The following is an 11879-nucleotide window of genomic DNA, read 5'->3' as shown; positions in this document are numbered from 1 at the left end:
TTGAATTTTCTGTGGTCTTGGTCATTCCTAATTCTTTCCTTTATCAGTTGCTATTGGGTATATTTCTTTAAAATTATGTTTGTCATATATTTTCTCATTATGTTACACATATTAATGGAAAATGTGGAAAACACAAGGAAGAAAACCCTCTCGTTCCTTCTATAGCTGTTTCCTTCAGTCTTTCCTCCCTGCATAGATCTTTGTTGTGCTGGTATTTTTTTGTTTTTAGGTAAGTTTTTAGATAGATTTTATGGTAGTTTTACTTTATTTTCTGCTTTAATTACAAACATAAATTTGATAGCTGGTATGTATACTTAAATTTTAACTTGTTCTAATTTTTTTAAGTTTATTTATTTCCGAGAGAGAGAGAGAGAGAGAGAGAGAGAGAGAGAGAGAGAGAGCATGACCGGGGGAGGGGCAGAGAGAGATGGGGGAGAGAATACCAAGCAGGCTCCGTGCCATCAGCACAGAGCTGGACATGGGGCTCAGTCTCACAAACTGTGAGATCATGACCTGAGCCAAAATCAAGAGTCAGACACTTAACCGATTGAGCCACCCAGGCACCCCTCTAATTTTTTTTTTCAGTGAAAGATGTTCATATAATGGATAGAGAGCTAAGGACAGCTTCTTGGCTGCAAGAGAACAGTTAGGGATTTCTTTTTGCCCGTGGTGTTTATGGCAGGATGAGAGATCACATGAGATACCGATGCTAAGGGAAATCTGAGAAGTGCAACTCATTCCTTTCACATTCCCTTAGCCCTTGTCCCAGCTCACTTTCCATGATATGGCGAAATTATGGGTTGCCATTGGGGGAGAACTTCCTGTTTTGGAAAAGGACCAAGAGATGTTTAAATCACATGGGTTTTCTGAATTAGTGCATTCTAAGACTATAGTAAAGATACACCTTTAAAATATCAAATTGTTGACAATAATCAGTTTTTTAGAAGTTGGCCTTTTGCTTGGGGCCTCCTGGTGACCTCTACCCCCTGCAGCACCCCCTAATGGTCAACCCTTGCTTCTGATCTTTGTGTCTTGTTTCTTCCCTTTATCCTGTTTATATTTTCTTCTCTTCCCATTCCTCTTTTTCCTTGTCTCTCTGCACCATGTTTTATTAGGTGTTTTTCACAAACATCCTGAGAAAGACAGGTCAGCAGAATTATTATTCTCATCTGCTTATAAGGAAAAAGTAGCAAAGAAAGGTGGGATTGCTGTCACCAGGCTGCTGGGACTCCTCATGGAGCAGGCCTGAGTGGAGGTCATGTGTCCAGCCCTGCCGAGTGCCTGGTGTCTCAGGATCCCTCCCTAAAGCCAGGTCCCAGAGCCCCTCCCTGATTGCCTAATGCCACAGGGCACCACTCCCTGCCTTTCCTTCAGCTGCCTCTCCCAGCACTGGGGCTCTGCCCTCCAGGTTCAGCCTGACCAGTGGTGACACCACTGGCTTCCTTCCCTCCAGGCCTTCCCAGTCTGCTCTCAGAACTGGTTTGCGGGACCCGCCCCTCCCCCAGGTACTCACCGGCAGACACCGGTGAGGAGTTAGTCACCTTCATCCTTCTGGCTCACCACACCCATCAGTCCAGTGTGGTATAGCTCCTTCCACAGCTGGTTCCTGCAAGTCTGCTCAAACAGTTGACGTCCTTCATCTGAAGGTCTGGTTCTTCACCATAGGCCAGCCTGTCTGAAGCTGCACTGGACAAGGTTCAGCATCCTGAAAGGCAGCAGTGCCACTGACTCCTCAGCCCCTCCAGACTGCTGAGGTTGCTCAGACCGGTCTCCGTGGGGTTCCCTGTGCCCTCAGTGGCCACCCTGCTATGGCCAGGTCTGGTGGCTCTGGCCAGGCTAAACTATGAATACTAGAGTTGGCAGGGACTGATGCCTGCTCCTCTTGGCCTGGCTTGCTCAGTGTCCTCATCTAGAAGACAGAAAAGAGCATCCTGCCCCAGGATTCTAAGAGATACCAGTGGGACAAGTCATGTGGAGACCATTGGAGGGACACCTGGGTGGCTTGGTCAGTTAAGAGTCTGCCTCTTAGATTTGGTTCAGGTCATGACCTCGTGGTTGTGAGATCGAGCCCCATGTTGGTCTTGCTTAGGATTCTCTCTCCCTCTCTCTCTGACCCTCCCCAACTTGTGCTCCCCCACCCCTCTTGTGTGCCTGCACACATGCTCCTTCTCTCTCAAAAAAGAAAAGAAAAGAAAGCCACTGCAAACAGGCAGGCTTGTCCCCACCTGCTGCCCATGAGAGGCCTAGCACCGCACCTGCCCAGTAAGACCAGCAGCCACTTCAGAATGGAGGGTACCCCAAAACAACCAGAAGGTAGTTATTTTCAGGGAGACCAATTCTGAGATGGTGGTCCCACGTTATGAGCCCCCACCTCTAATTCTGGAGTTCACTCAAGGCTCAGATTCTTGTGAGCCAGCTGGTCCATCAGCCTTGGGCATAGCACAGGGTTTGTGGCAGGACAACTTGGGCAATTTTCTGTCACCACTGGAGACACAGTGTACCATCCGGAATCCCTAGACTCTTCCCCTGTCATGCCTGCCCTCATTCTCCCTGACCCTCCACCACCTTCCTTAAGAACCAGCTTCTCATGTTCTCTGCCCTGGAAGTTATTCACACCAAAGGAAGAAAAGCTGAAAGGTGTTACCTCCCCCTGCCCCAGAGGTTTTTAAATTTATGAAATTTATAGACATATTTCTGAGCAGAGAAACTGATTGACTGGTTGACTTGGCTGGGTTTCCCCATCCTGGCACCTACTGTAGATTCCCTTGATGTTGATGCCCAGTTTTGCTGAGCTCTCACTTACAAGTCCAGTGTCATGGCCCTGCCTTTGACCCAGCCCCACTGCCTTGAAACCCTGTAGCCTGAGGAGGCCTGTAAGTGGGACAGCCCAGCAATAACGAGTATCTCTAGCACCCCATTCTTGGTTTCTGAATGCCATTCTCCACTAAAAGGGACCGGGGCTGCCACAGAAGTACGAAAGCCTGGGACATTGTGCATGTGTTAAAAGGACATAGGAGCCAGCTTCAAGAGACTGAATTTGGTCAAATCTGGGACATGTTAAACATTAAAACAGTGATAATTATGGATTATCTCCCATATAATAAAATAATCCATGAGGCATACTGATCTAAACATAAATGGGGAAGAAGGGAAAGCTCTCCCTAATAGGAAAATGCCAATGACAAATGTAAAAGGAATGGTGGAGTCAGGAAATTCATAATGGATATTCAGACCAGTGGATGAAAGCTTGATGAGGAGCAGGATGCTTCCTCTCAAAGTCTCCCCTCTCGAGTAATTAATTAGAAAGAGAAAATAGTAATTTTACAGTGGAGAAGCCTGGCAAACATCTTTACAAAACAAAAACCCTGCAACCCTGCCACTTAGGCTTCTGGAAGTCACCTACTAATGCTTTCTGAGAGTGACCTACGCCCCTGTGTACTCAGCAACTTGTGCTTAGTGACTATCTACCTATGCCAGGAGCCTGAATACACCTGGATCCAGCCCAGATACACACTACTACAGTAATTACTGGCCAAAGAACTTTCAACTAAAAAATAAAAAATTACAATATAAAAATTAAAAAACAAAACATATTTCCTATGGGCGACCACCTGCCGTTGGCTGTGAATTTCTGCCAAGGTGCATGAGCTCAAGCAAGTTTCTTAACCCCTCTGAGCTTCAATCTTTCATCTGTTTAATGAACCAGCAGTTCCATTCCTGGAGAAATGAACACACATGTCCACACAAAGTCTTGTACATATATGTTCATTACTGCTTTTTTCATAATAGCTCCAAAATGGAAACAGCCCAAATATTCATTAACTGGTTAGCAGAACAATGATAACGTTTCAGAAGCATTATGCTAAGTGAAAGAAGACTGTCACCAAAGGACTACATGTTCTGTTATTCCATGTAAATGAAAGTCTAAGAGGGGAGTCTGCTGGTTCAGTTGGTTGAACATTTGACTCTTGATTTTGGCTCAGGTCATGATCTCAGGGTCCTGGGATCAAGCCCTGACTCGGTCTCCATGCTGAGCATGAAGACTACTTAAGATTCTCCCTCCCCTTCTCCCTCCCCCTTCTCCTCTCCCTCTCCCTCCCTCTCCCCCTTTTTCCCTCTCTTTCTCTACCTCTCCCTCCCTGTCCCTCCCCCCCATTCCTCCCCCTCTCAAATAATGAATGAATGAATGAATGAATGAATGAAATAAAGTCTAGGAAAGGTAAGACTATAGTGGTCAGTGGTTGCCAGAGGTCAAGGGTAGAGGATTGGCTGCAGAGTGGTGGCAGAAATGTTCTGTGGTGAACACTGTGATGTTGGTTACAACATTGTTATACTTTTGTCAGAACTCACCAAATTGTACAGGTAAAATTGGTGTCTTTTATTGTGTGTAAATCAAATCTAATAAAACTGATAAAAAATAATACATTACATTGTCATTGTAAGGGTTAATAGGATGATAGATACGCAAAGACCAAGTTCATTGCCTGACCACAAGAGGAGTACTAAAATTATAACTGTTACCCTGTCCACAGTCTTTGGCATAAGCAAGGCCAGTGTGTAGGCAAGGGGCCCTCCCAGGGGAGCCACCCTCTCAAGACATTCTGCAGCTAAACCGAGTAACCAGATGGAATTAAAAAAGCACACGTTAGAGAAGAGATGCCACGAGACCCACACAGGAGGCTGTCACCACCCTGGTGCCCCTGGAACAGCTGAAGCCCCAAGGAAATGGACACGCACCCCCATCTGAGGAGCCTCCCTCTGCCATCCTCCTGGTTCGGTGTCAGGAAGTCATGTCCTGGCACCACCACCGCCCTTACCCGGCTGGAATGGTAAAAGCCCATCCTATCTGCTGCCACCGCCCACACCTTCTGCACCTCCCTCCCCCCTGCCTTGCACAGCCTTGTCCCATTCATCGCCCAGGCAGAGCATCCACCCCTAGGAATCCACCCTGCAGTCCACGTTCACTCTGGTCTGGAAGCTGTTAGCGTGAGGACCAAACCTACTGCCCCAGGAGACACTGGAAGGAAGGCGGAGGGGTGAAAGGGAGAAGCAAGAAACAGGCCGCACTGTTACAGCAAGAGACCTAGCTGTATTTAGATATGTTATGTCTTGTTGCTTGGCAACCAGGGCTCAGCCCGTGTGCTGGCTAGGGAAGAGGGGGTCTCTTTGTTGGAGCTGCTTGCAGTGACTCATCGCTCCGTGCTCTGGCCCCTAGGACTAGGTTAACAGGCAACGTGGTTTCAGGCTGGGTGCAGGTGGCAGGGCTCTGCTTGCTGTGGAATCAAAGCTTGGAGCAGCACCAGCTCCTCAAAGGAGTGTGGGCAGCAGCCAGACCACCACGGGGCTCCTGGTTCTGCTAGCTGGGTATGCTTGGGCAAGTCACTTAACTCTTCCCACCTCAGCCTCTTCATCTTTAAAAGTAGACTATGAGGGGCCCCTGGGTGGCTCAATTGGTTGAGCATCTGACTCTTGATTTCTGCTCAGGTCATGATCCCAGGGTCGTGGGATTGAGCCCTGCATTGGGCTCCATGCTCAGTGCTTAAGATTCTCTCTCTCTGTGTCCCTCTGCCCCCTCTCCTGCTTGCCCTCTCTCTCTCTAAAACAAATTTAAAAAGTAAAAGGAGACATTAAGAGTGACTTCTGGGGCGCCTGGGGGGCTCAGCTGGTTGAGTGTCCAACTCTTGGTTTCAGTTCAGGGCATGATCTCACAGTTCATGAGTTCGAGCCCCGTGTCGGGGTCTGTGCTGACAGTGTGGAGCCTACTTGGGATTCTTTCTCTTGCTGTCTGCCCCTCCCCCCCACACGCATGTATGTGTGTGTGCTCGCGCTCTCAAAATAAACTTAAAAAAAAAAAGAGTGACTGCTCATTGGGGGTTTACAACAGATTTCAAACACATTAACTCATCCACACTTATGTCCTCTCTCCACTGGACAATGAGGAAACTATATGTAGTCCAGGGCAAAATTAACCAACTTTCCTAAAGTCACTTAATTTGTACATGGGGGAGGTGGAATTCGAACCCAGGTCTGTGCAGTTCAGTGTGCTATATGTCTTTTCACTGTGGCACCTCACGTCGTGCTCAAGTGCCTTGACAGTGTCAGGGACTGAGTTCCCAGGCTCAGGCCAATGAGATTCTCCAGGGCAGTTTCTCAGCACAGAGGGTTGGAGAACTCTCTCTGATGTCAGGGCCATGTCTTTAGTTAGAAAAGCGCCCACAGTCCCTGCACCCCAAGTGGGTGTGGGGGGGTACAAAGCCACCTTCGTGCCTCGGCCCACCTGCTCTTGCTGTCAGCAGTGCAATAGAAACTGCAGCTTCCCTTTTCTATACCTGGGTCACCTCACAGCGTGTCTTCCAAGCACTACAGTGTCAGATTCTGTGGTTACAGGATCTTCCAAGCACCACCAGTCTCCTGTGGTTACAGGAGTCAGTGTAAAGGATACAAATCTCGCCATACAAATACCGCTTCTCAGAGCACATCCCTGGCCCCTGTTGGCCATAGGATGAAATTTTGACTCCAATGGGTGGCAGACAGAAAAAGCCTCCATCATGGGGCCCCTCCTTGTCATTCCCATCACACCCTGCACTCCAGGCCCCATATCCTCAACCTGCCCCACCTCGGGGTCATGGCAGGTCCTCTCAGGCCTGTGGGTCCACCAAAGAGTGCCTTCTCCCCTCCTCCTACTCATTCTGCCAGCCTCCCTGCCATGCTCTGCTAAGGCCCTCCTGGCCTGCCCGTGCTGGGAGCTCCCAGGGCCCACTACAGCTCACCGATGCAGGTGATGCAGGTCGTGCCTTCCCCATACAGGGGAGGATGCTGAGGCCTAGGAAGGTGACTCTCCTAGGTCACAACCCCCTCCAACCAGACTGACAGCTCCCATGCTGTCCTCAGTAGCCCCACCCGCACCGGGTACACTTCTTACTGCAAGGTCCTCTCTGTCTGCTCAGCTGGGCTGTTCGTCTATCTGCCGCCCAGCGAAACTGAGAGCACCCTGAGCACAAGGCACTCACACCTTCATCTTGCATGCCCGCCTCTGCCTACTACCTTCTCAGAGCTTTTGCTGAGTCAGTGGTGAATGGACTGATGAAGGACAAAACATTTATTGCAAACAGCCTATGGTCTCCAACGTTAGGAATTGGGGGCTATTGAATAAGGGCAGGAAGTCTCTGGTTCAAGACCCTTAGTCTAATTTCATCCAGCTCTTGACACTTAAAAAATCTGCTCTCATTACTCAGACCTGTTTTCCTCAATAGCTATAAAAATGTAGCGTTGTATGACAAGTCATAAGTAAATGTCATAAGTAAAAAGTTCATCTTGAAAAGCCATAGCATTTGGGGCACTCAGTTCCCTTCTTAGGGCCAAGTTTCTCCATTTACATGATAAGAGGTTGGCCTGGAGGGGTGGTTTTCAAACTGAAGGTCCCAATCCATTCTTTAGTACGTTGTGAAATCAAACTAGCGGGAAATAACCTGCAAGGAATCGAAAGCAGCTTGCGTCATCCATAACAAGGAATGGATATTGCGTCATGAAATTTCAGGTTGCATATGTGTCTATATGTTAGGACATGTTGTAAACTGTACTTCTTATAGTGGGTAACATGCAACAGAGTTTAAAAGCCACACTCCCACAGTGCCCGGGTGGCTCAGTTGGTTAAACAGTTAAGCATCTGACTCTTGATTTCAGCTCAGGTCATGGCCTCACAGTTCGTAGGGTTCGAGCCCTACATTGGGCTCTGCGCTGACAGTGTGGAGCCTGCTTGTGATTCTCTCCCCCACCCCCTCTCTCTCTGTCTCTCTCTGCCCCTCCCAAACATGGGCATGCCTTTTCTCTCAAAATAAGTAAATAAATTTAAAAAAATAATCCGCACTCCCTCTGAGACCCAAGGATTTGGGACTGCCAACGCAGCCGGCCCCCCCGCAAAGACCCATTGCGGCTGGGTGAACCCCACTGCAACAGTCCAACCACATCCCCTGCATTGTTCTTCAATGTGAGAAAATAGATGCATATAGCCTCTGGTAAAGAAAAAAAAAATGGAAAGTAGGTCTTTTCTATACTACTTTTTAAAAAATTCATAAGAGTACTGATGCAAGGGAGAAAATAAAAGTCATCCTCTCCCTCTCAACTCCAGGCCCCAGGTGTACAAGCTCTGCCTGGAACTCAGTGTTCCTTGTTTTTAATTGACGTGTAGTTGATACACATGTTACTTTAGTTTCAGATGTACAACATGGTGATTCTGTAAGTCCCCATGTATGCTCACAAGTGTAGCTGCCATCCATCACCATGCACACCGTTACAGGACCATTGAGGATATTCCCTACGCTGTACCTGTTATTCCCATGACTTATTCATTTCATAAGTGGAAGTCTGTATCTCCCACTCCTCTTCACCCATTTTGCCCACCCCACCCCCAGCAACCATAAAGTTGTTCCCTATATTTTGGTTTGTTTTTTTAGATTCCACACGTAAGTAAAATCTATCTTATTTGTCTTTCTCTGACTTCCTTCACTTGGCATAATACCCTTTAGATCCATCCATGTTGTTGCAAATGGCAAGATTCCATTCTTTTTTATGGCTGACTAATATTCCATTGTGTATATACCCCATCTTCTTTATCCATTCATCTATCCATGGACACTTGGGATGCTTCCATATCTTGGCTATTGTAAATAATGCTACAATAAACATAGGGATGCATGTATCTTTTTGAATTAGTGTTTTCATTTTCTTTGGGTAAATACCCAGTAGTGGAAATAATGGAGCATATGATAATCCTATTTAAAAAAAATTTTTTTTAAGTTTATTCATTTTGAGAGAGACAGAGTAAGCGGGGGAAGGACAGAGGAAGAGGGAGAGAGAGAATCCCAAGCAGGCTCTACACTCACAGTGCAGAGCCCGATGGAGGGCTTGAATCCACGAAATGTAAGATTATGGCCCGAGCTGAAACCAAGAATCAGACACTTAACAGACTGAGCCACCCAGATGCCCCTGGTAATCCTATTTTAGTTTTTTGAGGAAACTCCACACTGTTTTCCACAACGGCTGCACCAATTTACTTTCCACCAACTGTGCATGAGGCTTCCTTTTTCTCCACATCTTTGCCAACACTTGTTGTTTCTTGTGTTTTTGATTTTAGCCTCAGAAAGGCCGTGATAGCTCACTGTGGTTTTGATTTGCATTTCCCTGATAATGAGTGATGTTGAACACTTTTTCATGTGTCTGTTGGTCATCTGTATTTTTCTTTGGAGAAATGTCTGTTTAGGTTCTCTGTATATTTCTAATCAGATGATTTAGGTTTTTGGTGTTGGGTTATATAAGTTCCTCATATACTTTGAATATTAATCCTTTATCGGATATATCATTTGCAACTATCTTCTCCCATTCAGCAGGTTGCCTTTTCTTGTTTTGTTGATGGTGTCCTTCTGAATCCTTCCTTTTATTTGCATCAAGGCCATGCTTCCCACAGGTGCTCCCAGCCAAGGATTGAGCTCCCTGCCTTGGCTGACTCTGCTCTGGGCTCTCTCTCAACCTCAGTATCTGTTTGTGTCCCCCCTTCTCCCCTCGACCCTGCACGGTTTGCCCTCTCCTTCCAAAGCTGTTCCAAAAGCCAGTTCAGGTTTGCATTTTCATTTAATCAAGTTAAATCTGATTTGTGCCTAGATCCTGCTTTCTGAATACCATTCTTCAGTGTAACAAACCGGGGCTCCTAGAGATTCTAGGGCTATGGCAGGAAAAGTCCCCAATGAGCCTGGAACATGTTGTGCCAAGCAGTAAGGAAGTGCTCAAAGAAGGATGGAGATACATCAAAGACCACAGGGCCAACTCAGAGGAGCTCTCTATAGCCAAACCTGGTACAATTTGAGCGAAAAATAGTAATAATGGATTATAACCCACAGAATGAAATAAAAATTCAAGACACTATCCCTAAAGCTATAAAAATAATGGACTAGGAGATGCCAAGTGACGTGTGTGCATTTTTTATTACTGTGTACTTCTGGCGACTATAGTTTGAAATACTATTTTTTACCAAGTTTTATAAAAATGCAGAATTTTGTTTACTTTTTTTTAAAGCTATGTTGTTAGCACACAGAACACGTCATTGTTGTTTTGGGGGAAAGGCTTATGTCACTAATAAATACCTCCAAAATTAGATTGATACAGGAAGAAAAACACTTTTCCCTTTTAGTTTTGAGAAACTTCCTCTTGGTTCCCGGGAGGAGGGATTCCTTGATGTTGACACATGTAAGCCACCTTGGCACAGACGCCTTGTGGTGTGGAAAAACTAAAATTCATTTTTTATGCCCTCTTCCCCCTCTCCACCTTCAACTTCAATGGGACCCCAAGCAATGGTTCCCAGTGTGTCAGGCAATCTGGACTTTCCAGTGTTACCATGGAGATGGTATCTGTTAAAAGAGTTCCTTTTTTAGTTTGTGGGTCTTAAGATTGATAATTCTGTCATTTTCATTTCATTTCCTGAAAGTCGGGGTCGGCTTGTGAAAAGTTGTTAAACAACATGCTAGATGTGAAATGTCAGCCCTCACTCTGATATTCAGAGCACCAGATGAAGACTTCACAGGGTTGCAGAGAGGCGTTCTGATTTGGTTAGTCCATTGAAGAAGGGAGTCTGAATGTTGTATGCTGTTAATGACTGTCTCCCCACGTCCTGCCTGAAATACCATGATTGTTTATGAAAAGTGTCTTTAATAAAGCTGGATACAGTTTGGCTTGCAATTAAAAAAGTAATAATAATGGACTACATAAATGGGGGAAAGCTACAGTTCCTTTTTACAGCAGAATTGCCATTAATAAATGTAGAAAGAACAGTGGAAATAGAAAAATCACTATTTGGTAAAAACCACAGTAATAACCACTGCAAACAAGAATCAAGGGATACTAAAGTTAGTGGGAAAAAGGATGAAGTGGGGCGCCTGGGTGGCTCAGTCGGTTAAGCGGCTGACTTCGGCTCAGGTCATGATCTGACAGTCCGTGAGTTTGAGCCCCGCGTCAGGCTCTGTGCTGACCACTCAGAGCCTGGAGCCTGTTTCAGATTCTGTGTCTCCCTCTCTCTGACCCTCCCCCATTCATGCTCTGTCTCTCTCTGTCTCAAAAATAAGTAAACGTTAAAAAAATTTTATAAAAAAAAAAAGGAAAAGGATGAAGAGAACAGGGTATTTATATACTCATAGAGTATCTCCCCACAGGATGTTGATTAATTACAAAGGAAAACAGTAACTTTGTAGCAGAGAACCTCAGGAAGACACCAGTTTTACCAAATGATCAAAATTATTATGACCAGTAATTAGACACATCAACACCAGCAGATATGGCATCCTGAGAAGGGTACATCACTTCTGCGGTATTTTTGCCTAAAAATGCTTAACTTCAGTCTAGTAAGGAGAAAACAGTGAGGTTTGTCCTACAAAATAACCCGCCAGAGTGTTGCAGTGGCAAGGAAAGACTGAGGAACTATTCCAGATTGAAGATGAAGGTGACAGGACTGCTATCTGCCATGTGGGATTCTGAATGGGATCCTGGACTAGAAACGGGATGCTCATGGGACACTTGGCAAAATTCAAGTCAGATTAGTAGATGAATTCCTAGTATTAGATCATCATTAACCCCCTGGTTCTGGTCCTTCCACTGTGGTTAGATGAGACGTTAACATGAGGGCAGTCTGAGCAAAGGGTGCTATACTGGCAACTTTTTTTTGTAAGTCTAAATTTTCAAAATAGAAGACTGCATGCTGGTAGCCAGTGTCAAGAGGGGACAGACTATAGGATGGCAAATAACTTCCAACTAAACTTCTGACATGATCAGTTGTCAGCACTGCCCACTGCTGGGAATGTTAAGTATTCTGAGGCTTCCTTCACTGGGGGGGTGGG

The sequence above is a fragment of the Herpailurus yagouaroundi genome, unplaced genomic scaffold (assembly GCF_014898765.1).
Source record: "Herpailurus yagouaroundi ecotype Mexico unplaced genomic scaffold, PumYag 140, whole genome shotgun sequence".
In the NCBI taxonomy this organism is placed as follows: domain Eukaryota; kingdom Metazoa; phylum Chordata; class Mammalia; order Carnivora; family Felidae; genus Herpailurus; species Herpailurus yagouaroundi.
This window is presented reverse-complemented; position numbering follows the sequence as displayed.